Raw genomic sequence first — 5,217 nt, 5'->3', positions numbered from 1 at the left:
TATTATTCCTGGACTGGCATGGAAAGCTTCCCTGACGGTTACCGGTGATGGTTAGCCTGCCAGTATTGTACAGTTCCTGGGAGATACATGCCCTGTCAGTATGACACATGGATCAGCAATTTGAGCTATACCAAACAATATGTCCTTCACTAATTTTATGTCTCATGTGTGCAAGTCCGCACCTAGACCCAAAGTGGTCGGACCCTCCCCCAGACCCTGCGCAAGCGGGAGCTACATGCACTGGGGCTGCCCTTTTTGTGCAAGTCCGCACCTTGATCTCAGGGATAATCAGCATTCTGGTATTGATACGCCATCTTGGTCAACTCATCATATTAGTATTACGGAGTAGCTGATGAGATCTTTTCTACAAAGCGCTGCAGGACTTGCAAGTATTATATTGATATAGTAGTGTGTGTATACTTACACAGGGAGGTGCATGTACAAATGGAAGGAAGAAAGCCCACCAAGTTTCAGAGCTAGCTGCAGCGCATGCCCAGCCTCATCAGTTTGTTGCTACCAATCCTAACAAAACCAAGAATTTTTCGGTAGAAACTAGTGAGGAGCAGCATGGGTGTCATTTCATGAGTGAAAAGAAAACCTGGCCGCCAATCTACATATGCATTCTCTCTGATGAGATTTGTAAGCTCTTTCGGAAATATTGAAACAATGCAGAGCGAAAGCTCTGATTAATCTATGATCTGTAGAAATGTGCATGGTCAAGTCTTCACTGGCTTGCACATGGAAATGAGCATGGCTATTTTCTGCGGTGGGTTTGGCGTGGATCTAGATGATTAATCTAAGTTAATTAACTATGAACTGCATTCATGCAGCCTCGTTAACATTAGGCAGGGTGAATCTAGAGTACAACTATAGTTAATAATATCCTGCCAATTGTTGGCCCTAGCGTGAACGTAGAGGTGATCCAGTCTCTATTAGTAGCTCGCAAGGAAAAAAGAAAGTATAAAATGGAAAGCAACTGGGAACTAACTCTGTAGGGTAAGTTCAGTGCAGGCCCATCCTGTGAGAGAGACCTGTTGGAATGCGTGTCTCGTGTTGGGTTAAGTATTGCACATGCTTAATTTTTTAGACTCCATTATTGCAGAGGGCCGGTATCTTGTTAAGTTATTCACTTCTTTCTTTCGTCTACCTCACTTGCAGCTGCAATTCAATGCCATCTTCTCCATAACCAGTAGGTGCGAACTATTCCATTTTTCTCACAGACCAGATCTTGATAGACTGTTGAACCAGCCGGCATTCGGTGCTGCTTGCTTTGGCCATGGAATAGTCCAAGCACACGCTGCAAATTTCAGGTAACTAAATCTCTCCAAACTCAAGCTCATTTGCTGTGAAATTGCTTTCAAATCATCAAACTGTATTGCTTTCTATTGGATTGGTTGGTATCGTCATTCCCTCTGGTTATCATGCTCTGGAGTCCCAATGAGGGTCATCTAGGAAGAAAACTATTCTGAAGTTCTGACCCATGCAATTCCCATTCTGCAGGAGTATAGTTAACCTGGGGCCAAGATAAGCTGTTCATCAAGAGATGGCTGGAATAATGGTGAGTGCTTCTACTGGTGTGATGAACTATTTGTTGGGTAAGCTGACAACCCTCGTGGGAAAGGAGTTTACGAGGCTGAAGAACCTGCGAAAAGAAGTGAGGTTCATTAATAATGAGCTTATCAGCATGAAGTATGCTCTTGATGGGCTTTCAGATCTAGATGAGCTAGATCCACAAACCAAGAGGTGGAGAGACATGGTGAGGGAGATGTCTTATGAGATCGAGGACATCATCGATGACTTCATGCAAAGCATTGGTGAAAATGATAGAACTACTGGGCTTGTTAGCAATACTGTTCGACGCCTCAAAACTTTGAGGGATCGTCATCGGATTGCTGGACAAATCGAAGAGGTCAAACAACTTGTGCTAGAGACAAGTGAACGTCAAAGAAGGTATGAGCTTCGTATACCCCCATCAAGTAATGTTGACATTGACCCACGAGTCACTGCACTCTACACAGAAGTGGCTGACCTTGTCGGTATAGAAGGACCAGCGAATGAGCTTGTCAGTTGGTTAATGGATGAGGAGAAGAAGTTGAAGGCTGTATCAATTGTGGGATTTGGAGGTCTGGGAAAAACAACAGGTATACCGTAGGGTCAAGGGAGAATTTGACACTCATGCTCTCGTGACGGTGTCTCAAAAGCCTAACATTCAAAAAATTCTCCACACTTTACTATCCAAACTTGGCACAGAGACATCTATTCACACTTGCGAGTCACGTCTTATCGAAATGCTCAGAGAACATCTCCAAACTAAGAGGTACAAGTTCTTGCTTCATGTATTGAGATTTGTTATTGTGTCCAATAATAGGATTTCTCAAAGATACATTTATAGTGTATATGCATAATTTAGTCTAAAAATTTAAAACATGGGAGGAAATCATTAGATGACGTAAGAAACACAAAGAAGAAATATTGTTTAAAATGCATTAGTTAGTTGCATTTAATAAACTTGTACCAGATTATCAACTTAGTTTTATACTTCTAATTGGTTGCTACATTTCTTATGGGTGAAGAACATTTCTTAAACAAAACGTGTTTAATAGTTTTCACTTCTAGATATTATGATGCTTCCATAAATTTACTTTACCAAGAACCATGATCTAAGTAAAGATCTATTTTGTTATTCAATCACAACTAATATTTGAATGAACAAAGTTGAGTTTTTCTAGTTCGACCTTTATACATTATTTGATAAATTTCTGCTACTTGACCTAACATTATGTTGAATGTTTGGCAGATATTTGATCATAATTGATGATATATGGGATATATCAGCATGGAATATTATTAAATGTGTTTTTAGTAAAAATGATCTTGCTAGCAGAGTAGTAGTAACTACAAGAAAGCAAGATGCGGCTATGACATGTTGCTCCCGTGATTGCATTTTACAAATGAAGCCCCTCACCAACGAAGACTCAACAAGGCTGTTTTTTGGTAGGGTATTTGGCTCGAAAGAAGCTTGCCCTCCCCAGCTTAGAGATATTTCGGTTGAAATTCTCAAAAAATGTGGTGGTTTACCTCTTGCAGTTATTAGTATATCTAGTATGCTAGCAAATAAAAATTGCAACCAAAAGGAAAGGTGGGAATATGTACAAGATTCTATGGGCTCGGAAAGCAATCACATGCTTGACGGGATGAGGCAAATCTTAAACCTCAGCTACAAAGATCTTCCTCCTTATCTGAAGACATGCTTGTTGTATCTTGGTATGTATCCGGAGGACTACCAAATAGAGAGGTCTAATCTGGAACGCCAGTGGATGGCTGAAGGTTTCATCAGTATAGAAATGGACAAGATGTGGAGAAGGTTGCAAGAAATTATTTCAATGAGCTTGTGAATAGAAGCCTTATTCAACCTGTAGAATTCGATAAGAGAGGGTCGGTGACAAAATGCAAGGTTCATGATATGTTGCTTAATCTTATCTTGATTAAGTCAGCACAGGAGAATTTTCTCACTATAGTGGATGACCCACATGCCTTTACAAGACTGCAATGCAAGGTCCGTCGGCTGTCTATCCGCTTGGATGGTGCAAGTAATGGCCGAGAAATAGTATCGACAAATAATAGTATGTCGCAGGTTCGGTCGATTATGTTCTTTGGGAGCTCTCAGATTACACCTCCTTTGTCAGAGTTCAAGTTCCTCCGAGTTGTTCATATTGACCTTGATGATGCTGAAGTTGACCTCACTGGATTGTGTAAACTTTATCAGCTGAGGTATTTATGCATTAGTGATGGTTGTTCATACCAGCTACCAACACAGATTAGAGTGCTTCAACACTTGGAGACACTTGAGCTGTTTAGTTGTGACAGGGTTCCGTCAGATATAATTCATCTACCCCGTTTGATGTTTCTGAAAGCTTGGACGAGGCTCCCTGATGGGATTGGCAATATGAAATCCCTGCGTCATCTATTTGGATTTGATTTTACGTTGTACAAGCTAGATAATATCAGGGGCCTTGGAGAGCTTACCAATCTGAAATTTCTATATCTCACGTGCGGCATTCGTAAGGATGACTGGGAGAGACGCATGGATGCTCTATGCTCTTCTCTGGGAAACCTATGTCACCTAGAGAACCTGTTTGTCGATCTCATCGGCTGCATAGATGGCTTCATGCCATTGTTTCCTCCCCCAACTCATTACCGCCTTGAGAGACTTATCATGCAATGGAGGTGCTGGTTTTCCAGGGTCCCTAGCTGGATGGGGGAACTCCATAACCTCTGCCAGTTAAAATTCAAAGTTGGTCAGCTGCTAACTGATGGTGTTGGTATCCTTGCTGAGCTGCCCGCCCTCACTCACCTCGATGTAGAGACCGGAAAAACCACAAACAAAGTGATTTCCATCGAGAGAGGAGCATTCCCTGCTCTAAAGAGTTTTAAGCTTCTATTAAGTAGTGCTTTGCACTTGACCTTCCAGGCCGGAGCAATGCCCAGGCTCCAAAGGCTGAAGCTAAAATTCAATGTACATGGATCGGAGCAGATTGGGGCTGCACCTGCCGGCCTCGAGCAATTGTTAGCACTTGAAGAGCTGACTGCAAAAATCTGCTGCCACCGTGCTTCAGAGTCCGACAAGAGAAGTGCGGACTCTGACTTGAGGAGTGCCATCGACATGTTTCCAAGCCATCTTCTAGTCAAAGTCAGCTATGAAGAGGTTTGGAATTTTGGTTTTTCTGATGACTAGTATGGTGGCTACGACTCGGCGGCAAGCAAGCTGGTATGTATGTGCAAATTTACGCTTCCAATTTCTGATGGGATTTAAAGTTTGTTTTTCATTTGCGTTCCTTAGCCAAAAGACAAGTATGATGCTGCGTTGTGATACTCTCAGGCCGTTCCAAATTTAACTTTGCTACTATGACACGTTGTTTCACTCATTCTTTGGACATTTTTGTACAGTTTAGCTAGATTTCAGTCAGCTGACTTTTCGAGTTCGGGTCAGTCGATTTTTGAATCATGGAAGGAGAAGGAAGAAGGAAGGGCCTTGCCAGAGAGAAGGAATGGGCTCGCCGCCATCATCCCATTATCTATCTTAGGGTTCAGGGTGGGGGCGGTGGCCGGAGAAAAAGCTCGGTGGGGGGGGGGGGGGGGGGCTAGAGGGATGGCCGGGGCGACGGAAGACCGGCGGTGGGGGGTGGGATGGCGGGGCGGTTGCGGGGAGCGCCGCCG

General features: G+C 43.0%; 1 pseudogene; it reads left to right on the top strand.

Annotated features, from left to right (window-relative positions):
* The first annotated feature begins 993 nt into the window (after positions 1-993).
* On the top strand, positions 994-4,925 carry LOC125511475 (annotated as a pseudogene).
* Positions 4,926-5,217: the final 292 nt, after the last annotated feature.

The sequence above is a fragment of the Triticum urartu genome, chromosome 5 (genome assembly GCF_003073215.2).
Source record: "Triticum urartu cultivar G1812 chromosome 5, Tu2.1, whole genome shotgun sequence".
Lineage (NCBI taxonomy): Eukaryota > Viridiplantae > Streptophyta > Magnoliopsida > Poales > Poaceae > Triticum > Triticum urartu.
The sequence above is the reverse complement of the archived record's forward strand: the minus strand, read 5'-3'. Positions and strand labels throughout refer to the sequence as shown.